The sequence below is a fragment of the Pseudopipra pipra genome, chromosome 1 (genome assembly GCF_036250125.1).
Source record: "Pseudopipra pipra isolate bDixPip1 chromosome 1, bDixPip1.hap1, whole genome shotgun sequence".
Classification (NCBI taxonomy): Eukaryota; Metazoa; Chordata; class Aves; order Passeriformes; family Pipridae; genus Pseudopipra; species Pseudopipra pipra.
Window position 1 is genome coordinate 53,838,919 of NC_087549.1, and position 19,680 is coordinate 53,858,598.

The 19,680-nt window shown below is 36.7% G+C and overlaps 1 protein-coding gene across 4 annotated transcripts in view; it reads right to left on the minus strand.

Annotated features, from left to right (window-relative positions):
- Positions 1-19,680, minus strand: part of SPIRE1 (spire type actin nucleation factor 1) — a 124,903-nt gene that overhangs the window by 92,624 nt on the left and 12,599 nt on the right. The window lies entirely within an intron of this gene.

The following is a 19,680-nucleotide window of genomic DNA, read 5'->3' on the forward strand; positions in this document are numbered from 1 at the left end:
TTACTTACGATAATATGGTATAGCATATTTTAGTTATATCAGATGAATGCATGTTCTAGGCAGTCCTTGGGGTTTCAATAAACTTGTATTGAAAACTTTTTAGTGAAAACCTAAAGACAAACCCTTAAAATATACAGAACTTAGTTTAAGACAACAGCAGGTATGGAAAACTATCTAGTCACATTTCTCCTAAAACCTGTTCTGCCTTGAGACATCTTTCTAATTGCACTTGAAATATTAGTTGCCAGTCCATAGGACTTCATCCAAAGACTCATGCAATTTAGTCTGTTTCTTACAGTTACAATTTCTGAGTTGTGCAACAGAGTTCGGGGATTTTTGCTTGTTCATTTTAAAGTGAGGAATTTTTTTAGCCTTTAAAGTTCAAGTAAATAAAAACTAAAAACCAAACCCCAGGAATCCTAAAAGGCTTGAAGCTTTAAAGAGGAAATTAAATTCAAACTCATGAATTTCTGAGGGGGAAAAAAGGGTTTTTTAAAGCCTGACCCAATTTCAAGTGCCTGGATCTTATACTACTGCTTTGCTTCATTTCATATTTATTATTCCCATAGTAATCGTTATATAACTTCTCCTTTTTTAACAGCTTCAGATTTTCTAGGGATGCTTATGATATACAGGCTCTATATACATTTTACACCAACATTTTAAGTGCTAGGGAGGAAAATGAAAAAGAAGGAAAAAAGCCAAACTCGTGCTATCCCACTATCAACATTCTAATATCAAACATTAATCTATCTTTAAACAGCAGTCAAATCCTACCCAAAAAAATGTAGTATTAGTAGCAGTTATCATTATAAAAATTTCCCAGGATCTAACTACCCAAGGCCAAAACACATGACATTACAAAAACCAAGCTTACTGTACCCTGTCTTCTAATCACATGCAGTAAATTCACAAACTTTCAAGGAATTTAGTTAATGTAGCATATAAAATAAAAGCAGAATACAAAGAAAAAAGAGAAATACAGCATTCTTTAAAAATCATTAAGCATTCAAGAAACACTTTTTACATTAAACCTCTCCTAAACTTTATCTTAGATAGTTTTTCACTACATCATGTCCTCAGACATAGACCAGCACCCCTTTATTGCCTCCAAGGAATTTAAAGAATTAGAAAATTTTATCAAGAGGATTGAGTATTTACAGCAGAGGTGGTAGATCTGTTGCATCACGCTAAGCCAAAGGCATGAAAGGCAACACCTACAAAGCAAAAGATAAGGATTCACATTCCTTCATAACTCTTTTTATTTTTTTAACGATGAGCATTAATCTTCTTTCTTGGTAGGGAGAGCAAGAACAAAGAGGAGCGGCACAGGAATAAACAAGCAAACCAACAGGAATAAACAAGCAAATCAACTACTTTTCTAAGAAGAAACCATCTAATGGGTGAAAGGTGATGGCATAACTTAGATGGACTTTTTTTTGCTTCCATTTAGAAGGGACAATTATACAAGATTTCGAAAAGTCCCTTCTATCTACATGTTTATGATTCTGTGTTAAATACAGTTTCAGGCAGTTATAATGACCAAAGTCTCCCACCCTGAGCATGCAAGATGTCATGAGACCTAAGAGACAGAATGTTTATATTGTTCTGATGAGACAGCAATATCCTAAAAAAATATTTTTGCCACTTCTCCTAAAAGGCAGACAAAATTTATTTATAGCACAGAATTATTCTGCTAGAAGCTCATCTATCTTGCAGAATTTCATGTAAGAACTGCAGTGTTGTAAGAGTTCCCACTTTCACATTCTGCTGCTAACAGAAGAAAATGAAGCTTCATCCTTGGTATGACAATTTTTGACTTATCATAAGATATGGCATTAGTTTTGGGCACATCTGTTAGGTTGGCACATAGAAGTACTTCTCTTGCAGAGTGACTTCTGTCTAATCTTCCTTGGGAAAGTACATTTACATAATCATATGGAGTTCATACAAAGATATTGCTTCCTAACTCATGTTCAGAGGGCAGCCCACCAACATTATGTAACAGGGAAATAATACTATTTAATAATGAAATCGCAAGTCAACTCATCACATTTTTTTCTGGCTCATTTCTTGCTTTTTTTCTCTCTGAGAACTGCTGCAACAGGAAAAATCACAGAAAGTCATAAAAAGAGACAAAAAAAAGAAAAAGCATTTTGCTAGAACAATAAAAATCAGACGTTCCCTTGCCTCCATGATACTTTTGAGTCCAAGCACTTGGAACATTTGGACACAAAAAAATTGTTTTCATGTAATAAATGGATATTTTATGTTCTTGTTTTTAATGAAATTTCTGTATTTGTAAATTAGCAGCATCTAGTTAGAGGAGCCAGAATAGCAGAAAGATGTAAAAAACGTGGCATCAGATGATAATGGGATGCTCACCTTGGAGGATTTCTTATATATAACCAGTTCACTAAGTTAACAGATTCTTCATTCTTCATAATCATTCGATTCTTTTATTCATAGAGGGCCCACATGGTCAGATAAACACTGCCATCTTCTCTGCTGAGCTTTTCTGAAATACTGTCTTAGTAATTTAGAAGTGGAAGATTTTTTTTGTTTTCTGTTCCTTTGCCAGTTTACAATGACATTATAATGCAAAGCTATCTAAAAAATATTCCTAACTGAAGAACTCCACAGATACATGACATATGTCATCATTCCTCTTTGGGGAGCAATGAAAACGGGCAAAGGACTATTTTCTGTGTTCTGTAGAGTCCAAAGTCAACTTTGGTATGAAAGTAGGGCTAGTTTTGACAAATACATAAACACCATGGAAGTAACAAAACTGATGTTCCTTGAAAACAGCTCCCAGTTTAGATGTTGCAAGAGGAGAAAGGACATAGTATTGACTTCGTTATATATCCTTAGAAAGGTCAGGCTTTTACTGTTCCTGTTTACAGCTAGTGAAGCTCCCTCTCTGCATGTATTACCTTCTCTTCTGAGAGAGAAGGGACACAAAATGTATTAGTGTGCTTTAAAACTGTTTTTACGCTATGTGGTGCTAACACTGATAATGAAAGTAAGTGGGGAGCACTTACAGTATCAGATGAGATTTAGTATTTATTGTAGCACTTTTGTTGGCCTGGGAGTTTAAACCTGCTCTTTTCTGACTCATAAAGTAAGCAGACTTACTTAAAGTAAGTAATAATTTCTATCCTCAGAAGTTGAGTGAAAACATATCTTTCCAAATATAATTTGCTATTACATGAAACAATTGAGATGTTTGGTTTCTGCACAAGAATTTCTCTCAATCATAAAGAAGTCCCGGACCTTCAAGTAAACAGGCACAGTGATCCCAGTAATAATCTAAATTTATACTGTGACTAGCTCACAATGGTCACATAAATCAGACATCAAGGGTGGGAAGATGAAAAAATGGATCGGCCACAGCCACCCAATTGGCTGTTTGGTGGTTCTTCTACAGATACCAGCCCTGTCATCATGGGCTGGGGAGGGGATGCAGACGTAAAATACTGAAACAAACCTGGAATTAATTTCTCAGACACTGGGGCATGTTGACTCCTGTCAGCAGTTAGGGCATAGTAATGCACAGGGACAAACACAGGACAACTCCTTAGTATTTACTTTGATATCCCACTGTGATACTCTCAAAAAGCATGAGGCATTAGAGCTATGGAATTTCCAGATCATTCATAACTTCACCTTAAAATCTTTTGTATTCTGTGTAAACCTATACTCGCATGTGTTGGTAGCCACTGCTGCAGGGACAGAAAAGAAGTGCATGTATCCCCACCTACAACATTCAGCATTCATGTGTGCCTGTATTTTCTGTAGTGTTTTTTTACACTGTGATCATACAGGGAAAGGAAATATGGTTCCCTGTTTCTGAATGAGTAAAGGAACTCAGGTGAGGAAGCAGCAAGGGCAGCCACTTCCACAAAAGAAGGCAAGTCAGGAGCAGGGGGTGACCACAACAGAGGCAGGGGCAGTGCCCTCAATGACCAGGGACGTGGACCCAGGTACCCAAACAGGAAAAGCAGAGCAGGTCTGGCCAAAGAAACCAAGGTCAGCCACAGTCCATGATCACCCAAGTCATTCCATGGTGACGAGGCAGGTTGGAGGCTTGGCCAGGAAGGCAAGCCAGTGGGTCAGGTCCAGCAAGGGATGTGGCTGAGCACAGGACAAGCTGCAGCGTAGTTCAAGAGACAAAATGCAAAGGCTCTGCTTAAATGTTCCTCTGGAGAACACAGGAGGACATCTGCAACAAGCCTTCCCATAGCTCTTCGACGTGGCTGTTTTCACAGCCAGCTGATCCGAGGCTACAGCTGTACAACAGCAAAGCAGGTTTTGGGCAGGGGCAGCCCATCCCTACACCAGAGGTGAGTGCACAGGGTCCTAGCATGGGGCACTGTGCTTTGGTACCAGGAAATACCTAAACACTGGGGGGAAAACTGTGTATTCTTCTATTAAAAATATGTGGTAACTACCAGAAAACAAAATGTTACTGAAAAATCAGATGTCTGAAGAAAAAGAACAATCCAGCATTCAGACATAAAGTAAGATATATCAAGACATAATCAAAATATATATGGACTTTGAAAGTTCACTTGAGAGAGTTGCACTGGATTCTAAATTTATCTTGAGTTTTTCTGACCTACGATTCAAAATACTAGTCATGTTTTTCAGAAAAAGAGAAACTTCATCCTACCGAATGAAGAAGATTTGGCAATTTGCTCACTACACTTGTTTCATAACTATGCATGAGACCTACTCACAAACCCATGTTATTCATTTTTGTGTTGTTCATTTTTTAATTAAATTAAGTCTATTGTACTTGGGAATATCCTGGAAAATGCTTGTAATCAAGTCACTGATGGCCTTGTGTGAGAAAACAATAGTCTTTTTAATCCAGTATTGTTTATGTAACTAATACCAATTAGGTCCGTCAACAGGAACACATAAACAAGACCCTCCTTTAAAAGAAATTATATCAACAAGTATTGCAAGAAATGCTGAACACAAACATGCACATGATTTTCACATTCACAAATCAGTCCTGGATATCATGTTACTGTGACTCCTACACTGGCAGACTCCTTTTTGGGTAGCACAAATTCTTCTCATCATACACGCAGGGGCTGCAGCAGCAGTATCCTCATCCTGTTTGGACTCTGTCCTTCATATGAGCCTCTTACTGTCTTTAGAAGGAACTAACCTGGTTTAGCAAACACGATGGCTCATTCCTCCTGGCCATTTGACCATCCAACCCGCCCAGTGACACTTTGTGAGTCAGCTGGCAGTCTGTGTGGCCAGGGCAACAACTCCACCTCCTCCCCGAAACCTCCCTGCACTGTCTCTGACACCTCATCTCCCTACACGAGGTCAGTGTGGGCGTTCCAAGCTATTAAAGTACTTCAGGAGTTCCATGAGTTACTCACTCTCTCTCATTTCTGAACCTGGAAAACAACCAAACTTTCTTTCACTCAAATACTTGTAGAGGCTAATGCACAGTTAAAATAACCCTGACTCAAAGGATTCAAGGAGCAATAAAAAGGATTGATTTACACACAGGAATTTGGTCTTTTTTACATAAATTATGTTATTACTGCAACATGAACAAACAAATCACCAAAGTTTCATAAACATATATATTTAGGCTGGTTTAAGAAAATGAGCAGCTAAGTAAACATTATTAATATCTGAGAAATATATACAAATCTTTGCTTATCTTGAAGTTTTCTTATTTTTAAACTGAATTGTCTGTATAGGCATATATATGAGCACATATTTTATATCACATGTTGCTTCCTGTTAGGCAGTTGCCTTTCTATAAGAAATAAAATAATCTCAGGTATATAAAATCTATACTGGCAAACGTATCTAAATTTGAGACATCCATATGGGGATTAAAAAAAGATACAACAAAGGGAGAAAGATCTAGGATATGCAAAGAGTTTATGTAGAAACTGTCCAGGCTCATATGTCTGGAAAACATTCCATCACCAGCTTCACTGTAAGTAAACAGTGATACAATCTAAATCAGAAAAAGAAATATATCCAGCTGTCTAATGACATTGGCTGCCTTACAGTCATTTTAAGATCAATTAAACTTGAAAATGGCTACATTATGGAAACACATATTGGGTATTTTAAACATTACAATCCATAAGACTCATTAAGTAACAACAAACTTTATGTAACACTAGGTTCAGTGAATTGAAGTCTCTTCTAAAACTTGTGATCAGTCACAAGGCTCTATGACTCTTGAGATTATCATTTCACTTAAAGGGAAACTGTTTTTTCCAGCAGATATTTACATATTCCAAATGAGCAAGGATATCTACTTACCATACCTACTTAACAAAAAGCTACCAAGTCTCCCTTTACTTTTTCCTTGTGCAACACACACCAATTTCTGATGTTCTTTTACATGCCTGCGAAGCAAGCAATATAATACTGCTCCTAACAAGAAACACTGATGTATCCACTCTGTTTTCTTTTGTCTGCTATTTCACCATGACAAAAATAAAGATGGGTATGTGTTTTTATTTGCTATGCGTGATAAAACATGAGCTTCGTATCCAGAAAATAACAGCAATACCTTAGAATTATTTACAAAGTTTAAATAAGATTACTTATTGTCTCTAGTTTTAACTACTCTGAGAAGGAGCTCATGCCTTTGTCTTTCATGTTGTGCTGCCACATCAATGCTCTGCTCTGAGCACTAAGTTCCGTGCCCTCAGTATTTCTCAACGTGTAATTCAAAGCAAGTGCTGGTAGATTAAAGACAACAAGAATATACTCATACCTGTGAATTACATTTTCAAGTAACTACAGATACCACTAAGAATTTATTTTTCTGTGTTTGGGTGGGTGGCTGCCAGCATATATGTTCTTAACCAGGAGACTGATGAAACAGAGGAGCAGATTTCCTGAAGCGGTTGTGGGATCTCCAACCTTGGATGCAATCAGAACTTGACTAGACAAGGTCCTCATCAACCACACTTGAAGTTAGTATTGTCTTCAGCATGGTGGCCATCCACCCCAGATGACCAGAGGTAATTTCAAATGTCCCTTCTAAATATATAACTCTGTGGTTCCATAACATTGTAACTTCGGCTGATTTTAAGCCCTGTCTTAAAAATTCACGCTCATTAAAACGCAGAGGCCTTCACAGCTGTGAGGATCCAGAGCCTTAGCAAACTCCTTAGCAAACAGCATTCTTCCCAGAGTCTTCAGCAATGCCACACAGCTTAATGAAGTTGCAGATCTCCTGATGGCCATGCTGAAGAAGTCAGTGCTGGAAACCTTCCCAACATCGACTCTAATGCAGCTAACACTCTGCTGAAATAAATGGCAATAAGCAATGCCAGCATGACCACAGCTAATAGAAATCTGTCTTGGCACAACACATTAGCTATGTCAGAAGGATTTGAGTAGGGATGGCCAACTCCCACATTTACTCACTCCATAGTGGAGACAAAAAATCTGAGAGATAATATGAAGGGCTCAAACCTGTGAATGTTAAAAGACAATTTTTCACATCCACAGCAAGACATAAAGTTCATAAACTTTATGTATCCACAAGGAAAACACAATTAAATTGTCTGTATAGGAACAGTTGCCATAGGATCTTCAACGTCTCCTCATAAATAACATTGTGGTTAACATAAAAACCGACTTCATTGAAAGACACACAAGTAAATATGTTGTCAAAGGTACAAATTCAATAAGATGTTGCATCGTTCAGTCCCATGATACAATAATCAGATTGTTTAGCATCTTATGACCTAGGAGTGTTCTCTGGAGGCTGGAAAAGGACAATGCCTGTTTTTCTTGATGCTAGAAATCCTGGAAGACGTTCTTAAGTTAGTCACTGTAATAGAAGAAGCTGTGGAAATTAAAGACTTTGTATAGTAATTACATCTCTAAAACGGACTGCGGCACCATGAGTTATTCCTCCACTTCAGTGTCAAGAGGGTGCAGTGCCCCACAGCAGGAGTCCTCGAGGTCACAGGCCTCAAGGAGGTATTAAGAGGGATACAGCATTCATAAGAGTCAACTGTACATTCAGGATCCTGACTCTCTGCAGCTGTAGGTGTTATCAGAAGGTGCAATGGCAGCAGCAGCTAGGTTTAGGGCAATCAGAATTTAGCAGGATTTGTGCCTGAGGACAAGTGTTTGCTGTATCCATCCATAAATGATTCTTTTGCTCAGACTTTTATATGTTCAGGATACCTTCATGAGATTTGCAGGTGAAATCCTGCACTACAATGCTGAGGACTCCTGCCATTTGCACCCCTAGGGCCATGGCAGAAGTGGGTTGAGACAGAGACAACAGTGGAATTAGCCTGGAACACCCATGGGGCCAACATGGTTTAAAAAGCCACCCACCACCCTTACCAGGAAGGATTCTGCAGATGTGGGCTTTGCAACAGATGCTCCCTCTGTTTGTGGGATTTGAAACCACCGACAACTCTGTTTAGTTACTGGATCTCTCCAGAGCAGCAGATAGTCCAAGTGTGGGTGGCTGACAAGAAGTATGCTTTGAGGATTCTGTTCTCTGGAGGCAGACTGCTGCTTACCAGCAATTTAAGAGAAAGCATTAAAAAAAAAGACAGACTGGGATCCTCATTCACAGAGGAGCTAGAGAGATCTGGTACTAAGAGGTGACAAACAAAGTAATTAGAAAATAATTATTTTAAAGGAGAAAGAGATGTAAAAGAGTAGAAGCAAGTCTAGATCATTTCAACTGAATGAATCATAAAAAAGTAAGTTCAGAAAAGAACATGTCCACAATATACAGTTCCTGTTGTGCTGGGTCATTGAGAGGGATGGGCATTCTCTTAATGAGATCTGAACAAAATCTTCACTAGATCTTTGTTCCTGTAGCCATTAAACAGGGAAAAAGCACAGTGATCAATACTTTTCCATCTTCTCTTCAGAAAGCTTTGTGAAAACTTGCTTTCAGACACTGTATAAAATCTGTAATGGGCCATGTCAAACAAAACCCCAGTGTCACATAAATTCAACCAGTGGTGAATAGTATCTTTGAGTTATACACAACAAAATTACAAATGCAATCATCCATTAATCCATAACATTCAAGCTTCCATGCCAAGATAGGAAATGCAAGACAGTGTGTATGTCTATCTGCTGCAGTGCCTGCTGACTGGTAAAATCCATCTATCTAGATATTCACACAGACATAAGATTGAAGAACCAAGATCTTCATGCATATACAAAGCCATCTTTTCCTAAAAACAAAAGGACGAGCCACTGACAGGAAAGCACTTGGAATCTTATTAGTTTGACACTTTGTGTTTCCATATGACATTTGAAATGCTGGAACAATATCAAAACGCTGTGTTGCACTATAAATCCTCGGTGAGGTTCAGGCTGGTTTAAACGATTATATCTTTGTTCATGATACATCTGCCGAAAAATGATACAAGTACTCTGAAGCAGAGGACTGAAAAATTTTGTCAAATTAAATTCTATTTTTAGGAATAGAAGCTGCTCACTTCTAACATTTTTTTTCCTTCAAGTTCTTTGTCCTACTACTTATCACTATAGTAGTACAACATTGTGAAGCTAAACATTATTTTATCCACATTTGAATGATAACAGACCTCATTTGTTTCACTGCCTTTCCAAATGCTGCAGTAAAGAAAAGTTTCCTTATTCTGTATTAGTTTTCGATGCTTCTTTCCTTTATTACTGGAATAGTTTCCCTTTCCTCACACATAAATATGACTCTTATTTCAAATCCCTCAAGTTTGCTTTTTTCCCTTCTTTGAAACTATTAACTTTTATCTTTTTCAAAAATTGCACATCTGTTTTGAAATGCTTTTTCTGACTGAGTAGTATACAAGAAATTTTGGGTAAGTTTGTCTTCTGTGTAGGAACAAAGCTCAGTCTATCTATTGCCAGAAAGGAAACAATAGAAAGTAAAGTCTGCTTTTGTACTAGTATGGCAACATCTACATGTGTAATCCTGAAAGATAAGAAATTTATTTTGAAAGAGAATGAGCTACTACTTCTACAGAATTTTAATGTATTTAAGAAGTCTACACAGGAAAGAAGGAATAGCCTAGCCTGAAAGTAAATTCCTAATATCGTGATGAAATATCTCACAGGAGCATTAGTATTTTCTCGGCCGCAAAGTAATGGGTATGTAGTTCAGGTAGTTAAAATCTGAAGAAAGATTTTTGGGGTTCTGATTAAGGCTTAAACAATCTAGATTCTATGTTGGCTCCTCTATGGAGTCCAAATGTCACACTGGGCAAGTTGCCTAATGTCTTCAAACTAATTTTTCTTTCTCTAAAATGAGAATAACATTTATTTTCTCCCACCAAAACATTCATCTTGTCTACTTTAGTGTCCACATAATTTAGTCACTGTGGCAACTCACAGAACCACAAGTTCATCACGCACCTCATTTACTCCTGGTCTAGGTTTTAAACTATGAAGTCTGCTACTATATTTGCATATATAACTAGCATAACAAGACATAGAAATCATCTGAAGGATCTGAGAGTTGCAGGCAGACAACACTCCAGAAAACTGGGAGTCCAGGGATTAAAGAGATCTTAACTTTTAAACAAACATTTTCCTTGTGTAGGGGAATGAAGTACTTGAAATTGAAAAATAATGCTGCTATAACCCCTTTAAATAAATGGCAAAACCTTCCCCATCACAATGGCATGTTTTTCTCCCTTTCTCTCATTTAACAATTCTTATCTATGTTTTTCAGATTAACTTCTTATTTAACATCCAGTAAGGAGCCCAAAATATGAAAAACAAACAGTATTCAAACATATTTTCCCAGTGCCAATGCTTTAAATGTTACAGGCATAACCAAGCAGCTGACTCTTCATAAGCATGCAGTGTTACTGTTCAAATGTCCTTTATGCTGTGCAATAAAAGCACCAGACTCTGCATAAAGAAAGAGCCTGCAGGTTCAGGTTCAGCACTAGCTCTGGCTACCAGATTTTAATGAGAGATGACAAAAGTAAAGGCAAAATTTTGAAGAAGAACGCATTATAATAAAAAGGTTTTTTTAGTAAATAAAATCATAGCAGAAGTCCTTCAGTACATTCCGTGAAATGAAAGCTAAAAGTATTACAATAAAGTAATGCTGGATGTTATTATTCTGGGCAACAAAGTTCATTAAGGACATTATTTCTGTTAGTGTACAGACAGTTAAAAAAAAAGAAAGGGAAAAGAACTATTTGCTACATGCCTTACTAGTTGTAGATTAAAGCAAACTCCAATAGCAAACCATATAAAGCTATAAACAAGAACAGCCCTGTAGAAAATGACAAGGCAAAAAGGTGGCCAAGGACCAGAGACCAAGACTACTTCACTGTTTCCATGCAGTTTCAACTGTACTTATTTTCTGCATTCCCAATGAAATGAAACATTTGTGGAAGACCTAGGAATTGCATGTAGCTTTCACCTGGAGAATAGAAGTGAAATACTCAAACAGTCAAGCACAAGCAACACGCTCAGGAAAAAAAATGTAATCTGACACGCTACAAAGTATAGTCAAATTTACAATCACCAAATGGTGAAGGGGCTTGAAATACCCAGTTTAGAAGAATACATGCATGTTTTTCTCATCTATATTCTCTGAAACATTTGTAACAGCTGTCCTTCAAAGCAAACAGAACTCATGCCACATCTTCCTAAACAAACAAACCAGATGGAGCAATTTGATTACTTTGCAATGAGTGCCTGCTCCAGACATATAACAGTAGGAAGAAGATATTCTGAATGCGTAGGTCACAGGTAAAGAGAAAAGCAACATATGGCAATCCCCAAACCACAATGCAGCCAAAGGAGAGTCTTTCAAAAAACTTTGAAGAAATATTTTCCTCATTGCCAAGAAAAGAGTAGGTTGCAGGCAGTGTGCATTAGCCAAGACAACGCAACACAAAAAACACAAAGCCTATATTATCATCTTTGCAACAGAGAAGAGAGGGGTGCTTTTAGCAGATGGCAATTAAGGATTTGGCAGGCATCTGGAGGAAAGGAAAGGGTGTGAGTCAAAGATAACGGTAGTATCACAAGTCCAGATAACAGAGAAGATAAAGACACAATGAGAAATACACAACAGAAAAATAATGAATTCAGAACATGCAATAATACCAACAGAAGAAACAAGCAGAAAAGCAGAGAGCTGTGAAAGAACACATTTGGAACAAAGAGTCTTCTCAGCAACGCTGAGAATCATCAAATATTGGGTAGAGACAGTAACACATATGCAAAAGCGGATGATTAACTTTTTGGTTAGGGAGAAACAGAAATAAAGGAAGTTAATGAATGAACTATAAAAGATTTTGAAAGAAAGCAGGAGAGGGAGGCTTGGAAGCAAAGATACAGTGAGAAATGGTGGCAAGAGACTTGCACAAGGGTGTTTCAGGCTTAGGGACTAATAGGCAGAAGAGAAAAACTTATCAGTTTAACAGAACACCCTTACTTTCTTAAATGAAACAGGAGTTAATCTACTAAGTGTGAACAGCTTGCCTTGTCCTAGTTAATTATTTAACCTTCGCTTCTTGCTGAGGGTGAAGTACTAAAAGCATTACAGGTGCTTCATAATTACTACTAGTTAATAGAAGAAAGGGACGTGATGAAATACACATTTAGAATTCAGTCTAATTTTATGTGTGTGTTTAATTTATCCTTTGCATTTCCTTTTGGTAAATAGAAGTATTTTGCTGCTACAGCACACAGCAATACTAAATGATAACTGAAGAGTTCAGCATGGAACATCTTTTACAGTCTCTCCTTCATGCTATTAAGGAGAGATCTTGGAGCTTGCTTTGTTTTCCCATGATTGACATTACAGACATGTAAGTGGCAGACAAAATTAAACAGTTCAAGATGAAAATGTTCACACTGGTAGGTCATGGGGAGCACAGAAACTTACCAGTTGCTAGAAAGTTCACTCTGGAACAAAAGCTCAAATGAATTGCAGTGTGTCAAGCCAAACAAAAGAAAGTACAAAACTAACAGAAAACTCCCTTTTGCCTCAGTGAGCCCCTAGACCAACTCAATATTGTCTCTGCCAAAAAAAGCACGCAGTGCTGCACACTCTCACGACTCAACTGCAAATCTTGCTTTGTTTAACGTCTCAACTTCTCAGGTCAAGTGATTTAGATAAAAAACTACATGTAAGTGTTCATGTGAAGACAACATTTAGTCACAGAACTTCAAAGAAAAAAATCAATGTATTTGAGTAGGCACTAACTAAAACCTAGGAACTAACAAAAAAATCCCCGTAATATTTTCAAGAGATTGTTTTCTGCTGATCTCACTGTATCTTAGAATAAGCCTTATGATTTTTGAATGCTCAGTGTTACCGGAAATTTCTGCAACCACCATGACCTGCCCTGTTATTAATTAACCTACTGAAAATTGTATCTTACTAAAATTCCAAATAAACTTTACTCTTAGTACTTTCCCTTAGTAACCTTTGGAAATTCTATGAGGAGACACCACATTTCTCCTCCCTTCTCCTGCAATAACTGGAGCTTCTGCATGTTCACAACCGGAGGACAGCAGCTCTTCTTGCTCCCAGCTGAGAAACAAGATAGCAGAAAGCAGCAAGAGAAATTGAAGACTAAATAAAAATTAATCACACTGTCTACTGTTCAGTCATTACACCCTTCATAATGTTATTTTCCCAAGTATAAATTGCTGGGGGTTCAACACATGAAAAGTGGCTAACAGGAATTTAAAATGTTAAAATGTGATCTACTTCATACAAGAAGTGTTTAGATGAACTAGATCAGTATTCCTAAGCACATTCAAAGCACGAATGACTCAATATCAATATGTTATCACTGAAAAGAAGAGTGTATGTGTCATTAAACAAAGCAGGTGGGAGCACTCTGGATTAATCTCATTCATTAACAACTATTTTTCTCACTTTAAATCTCTTCACATTTTGAAAATAAACTTACTGATATTGTTATTTTCATCTTTCAGTTTTTGCCTCATTTTCCTAATGGTTAAATTTAAAGCAATATTTGCTTTTAAATTGCAAAACCAGTACCTGGTAACTGAACTGCTGAAGCAAAATCAACTGTTTTGTTCCCTTGAGTTCCTGTCCTCTTTGACTACTGACCAAATTCAAAACTGATAAACAAGAAATTAGTTTATCTTTGCTATGTTAAAATTAGCCTAATCCAGTAATGCATGTTATTGTTGAAATAATGCTGCTTAGATTTTCAAGGATCTTTATATGTTAGAGGTATAGAGCCACTAAACACAGCCATCCAGAAATATAAAAATTGGACATCAATTAGGAACACAGATGCACACAAAAGGTCTATTGGTATAGAACCATAACATTTTACCAAAAAAAAAATTAAAAAAAAATCAATAATTCAATGTTTGTTCTTTATAAAACACCAGTAATACCCACTGCAGCCAGAGGAAGTTACTCATTTCCTGCAGTGAGATAGCTACATTATCAAAAATAGAACATCTGGAAGACAAAATGCAGTAAAAAATGAATGCAATATTATATTCAAATACTTAATCAACTCTCCAAAGTGCTCCTTGCTCATCTGAAACAAAATATGTGCTAAAGTCTGATTTCCCTTGGCTTCCCAAAAATCAAGCCACACACTGAACCTACTCAGTATTTCCAACTTCACCCGTGCAAGAGTAAGTGCTGTGTGGACTGAAGTGGTGCAGGGAAAGAATAGCTGTAAACAAGAGGAAGTATTCAGATATTGAGTTGCTTTGTGTCCTTTTCATTTGCCATTTAACCTACATTTTATGTACCTTATTCTCATCACCTGTATATCTTCTGTATACTTTTTACATTGTGGATGTTGAACTTCTGAGTGAATAGAGACCTTCAAGAATAGAAGGTCTGAGTTGGGTTTTGTCCCCTATAGATCAAAAAGCCAACACTATTAGGTCAAACTTATCACTGAAACTGAACTTATGGAACTCTGGGGTGTATTCTACCTCAGTTTTAGAAATGCCTTAGGCAAAATACTTAAAGAAATAACAAAGAACTCCCTCCATGCAACTGCTCTGAGAACTATTACCCACTTCTATTCATCCACAGAAAGCATACTCCTTGTTTGGATTATGTTTTTACTATTAACTATTTGGTAGTTAACAAAGAGGCAGGAAAACACAGCATCTCTAACAGAAAATTCATAACTAGCAGAGTTCATAGAAAAACAATGTCATATAATCTCAGAAGCCTTTGAGGGATTTAGCAGATCAGAAAGGTAGTTGTAAGTTTTGTAGCTTAAAATTTATTTGTTATAACAAGCCAAAAAAAGAAAAGTATGGAACATAGCATTCTTATTTCATACTGATACTGTAAACTCATCTTTTATTACATACAACAACAAAGTAGGACAACACAAAGGGCCATTAAATTGTACATATGCAAACAACATCTGAAGCCTAATTTTTCCCTGCAGTTTGAATAAGCCATCAAATTACTCTCTTGGTCTGAACAGACAGGCAAACACGTTCACTAGCACTGGTTTACTCATAAAATAGTACCTTACAGCTAATTGATGTGATAGCTATCAATCAGTACATATGATTGCTGCCACAGGTATGCTAACATGCCACTGATATAATGGGTATTTTGTCAAGCACAATATAATAGAATTTATATTGAAAGGGTTCTGCAAAAACTAAAGACCTGTACAAATTATCTTATTCTTCCAAAACTCTTGAGACGCCTTTCAGAGTCATTTAATCCCATGAAAAAAATAGGTAATTCTGTAATTACCACAGGGTAACTATACAGGGAATATTTTTGTGCTTTGATATTTAAAAAACAAATGAACAAACAAAACCTAAAAAACCCCCACCACCAAACTGCCCCCAAAAAATCAAAAAAACACCACCACCACCTAACATAATGCTCCATGCTCTGTTATTTGTGTTTTTCACAGGCAAAACCTTCCCTGGAGGGATCCAAGTTACCGTAAGACCTAGTTTTCCACCACCCATTATCTGAAATTGTCAGAAGACCAAAGGCTGAAATCTTCCTCTGGACTCTTCCTCAGCTGACTGAGAGGTTTATCAGTGGTATCACTGGAATGAAGATTTCATCATAAATCCTGTGTGACTTTAGGGTGTGTAGATTAATAAAGGCACATCATACTACCTGCAAAAAGCCTTTACAAGGAACAGCTGAATTCTCTTAGAGACTCTGGACAGATGGCAGGATTGTACTATCACTAAATCAGCTTAGTCAAATACATTATTAGTTCTCCAGTCCAATATTTGCTGCGTATTCCTAATTAAATTGCTGAATGAAAATGGCAATGTGCCAAGCTTATAGCAAGTAAACACTAGAAATCCATTTTTTTCCAAGATCGATCTCCTCCTCATGTGCTAGAAAACAAAGCTTCTCTTGAAAAAGCAGCTCATTACAAAACACTATAGATCAAAACATAAATTCTACTTTTTTGTGTGTTCACTATTTAATCAAATGTCTGTTAAGCTGCTTCTTTGTGACTATGAAGTATTTCAGGAAAACCAGGATGTCAGACTGATTGCCACACAATCCCCACATCAATGTACAAGCATAATGGTCTTTCAGGTATCTAAAATAACAGGTCCCTTCTCGGCTGGACGCGCAGTTTCTCTGAGAGATAATTCCATCATCAAGGGATAAGTGCCTCACTCATCAGAACTGCCACATAATGGTCAAGCACAAATTAATGCTTGCAAGAAAAGATGCATGATTCTACTTCAGTTTCTAGAAGGCAATTCCAAGTGCTTGCTAATTTTCCCCTTAAAAGCACAAGGAATCAAAAGCATTCATAAAATCACCAAATTTGTAATCAAGCATTCACAGAGAAATTTACTTCTTCAGTACATAATCAAAACTTATTTTGATGGAAGTCACACTTAGTCATATTTTTCCAGGAGAAATGATTCTCAAACATTTTTGCCTGTCCTCTGTTCAATGCCATTTCTTCTCCCTTGTCACCCTAAGGTTAATGCTCAGGAAGGAGAACAAAGTGATTATTACTGTGCATGACAAGGATTGTTTGCTGCAGCAATTACTCCTCAATCAGAATGTTACTTTTGTTTACACTCAACATGGATAAAAATATGAACCCTAGATATTAGCATATGCTAAATACACATTTTACACTGCTTGAATTATGAGCAGGTAACACACTTTAATATAGGTGTGGCATTATGACACCTCTTTTGAAATTCTAACATTCTGTGCTATTAAATACATGTTCTTATTTTCATCTCCATGAGAGAAGTGGTTGATTTTATTCACATCAATACACTGAACTAACAGGTATATTCTCATTTGTATCAAAGCAAACACTGTATGCTTATAATCTATATATTTATTTCCCTGAATGATTATCTGAAATACAGTCAATGTTTCAAGTTCCCAATGAAAAGGTTAAAAAATTATCTCCACAGACAAGTACCATAATTTTTACTGTATGCTGAGATTTTTAATCTGACAGCTCATGAACAGAATTTGCATACAGAGCAGACAAAATCTCCCTAAAACACTTCTACAGTTGATTCCCTTAGTGGTTTGACATGAACTGAATGGTGTTGAACAATTTATGCACCATTGTTTGGGACAGGGTCTTTAACTCCTTTCTGACTCCTTAACAAATGTGAGAGGCTGCGTGTATCTTTATATTAGTGTACATTCTGGTTAACTGCATTAATCATACACAACAGACCTGTGCTCAGTTAGGTGGGTCTTTTCAAATACAGGCAATTAAACCCTCCTACATATGAATCACTTTGCATTCACAGAATACTTCCTATATGAGCACTAAATATTTACAAACGAGGCTGGCATATTTTATATAATCTTCACCTCAGCTGAGATGACTAAGGAGAGCAATCATTATGTACATAACAGAGTTACAGGCAGGTGCAGATTACATAGGGTCACCTTATTCCCATCTTCCCATTATGGCTATGGCAGCTGGACTCTTGAACTTGACACACCACTCACATTGCTAGCTTGAAATAAAAGGCATGTCAATTCAGGATAGTTTACAGGATGTTTTGCAAAAAAGTTATGATTGCTATTAGTTAAGATTTTATGAAGTTTCCCACATATTCTAGTATGTTCAGTCAGGCCATACTCTCTTACACAGGAATCACAAAAGTGAGATGAACTGTCTCTGCTGAACTCCTGGTTCTGAAAAACACAAACATCATCAACTTCAAGTCTAATGCTGCAACCCCAAAGGAATTTTGGAAAGGAAAAAGCCACTGACTCCTTCACAGACTCCTTCAAAATGACAGAGATAAAGAGAAGAGTCAATATCCTAGTGGTCACAGCCTCTTATTAGAGACATTTTAAAAGGAAGCCTCTGTCTCATGGGAAATTCTAATCTGATTTTCTTTTCAACTATCAACAAAAAATATTTTTGAAATATCAAAATTAAAGAACTCTTTTCCCACAGAAGATGAAGTATAACATATCCAACTGACTCTTACTAGACATTTTCATTTGAAGCAAAAGCACTTTTACTTTCCCAAAATGAAGTATTTTATGTTTAGCTAAAAATATTTTAACAGGGATTTATTATCTGCATTTTTAGTGTTAGGGCCTTTCATTACCTTCCATTTAAGAGACACAAAGCAAAATTGTAATGATATTTAGTATGCAAAGCAGATGACACAACAGATTATAATTTCTAAATAAGGCACTAGATTTGTGAACTGAGATTTTACAAATGCTGAAACAAAACCAGGATGCATTTCCTTAAACTGAACCACAGAAAGAAATAAAATGCACCTACTTCCAATTTCTGTACTTGCATGTGTTAAGAGTTACTCCTTACACCATATCCTGCAGAAAGTATGTTTTTTATTTATTATTATTAATAATACTTCCGAAAACCTGGCTGGCGTTAGCACTTTACCATTTGTAGTTGCATTAGCTGGCCTTTCATTTTGTCTTTAAAGCAGCCATTATCATGCACAGTTTATCTCTGTATAAACCACTCGGTAGCAGCAGTTTGTCACCTCTGTATATATTATTGATGAGAAGGCAGACAACCCACCAATTAAGATGCTTCCCTTGTCCCATCTCCAGGCTCAGCCTGAGGTACTGATGGAACAGTTGAAGTAAAAACTCAGTTTTACATTTCAAAGAAAGTTCAAAGGCAGTGAGAAAAGGCTACCCTGCAAAGGACACAGAAATTGTATTTATTGTTGGAAAAGTTTATTTAAGGAGTAGACTATTATTTATTCTGTATGATAATAAAAATTATACTGTGACTCCACATCTTGTTCAACTAGACGTTTGACTTAGTTTTTCTTTCAGTCTTGTATTAAATCTATGACTCTGACAAATGATAGTTTGAACATTCTCTTCCAACACAAGTCACAGCTTAGTATCAAAGATACAGTTAAATAATAGCCAAGATATAAATGAAGCAAATTTAAATGGATTTGCGCTTCTACTGCTACCCCAGCAAGACATACAACAATGTATCTTGTGCCCCAAAACATTGCCAAGTGATCAATTAAAGAAAATATTAAAAGTATCTGAAATCAGGATGTCTTCGGATGGACAAACAAGCCTGAGATAACTTGTATTCTCTGCTTCCATCCAAATTCTCAGGTTGTCAGTAATCACCAAGCCATTCCATAAACACTAAGTATTTATTCCATGGCCTAATAGTCCTTTCTAAAGTAAGTAAAACA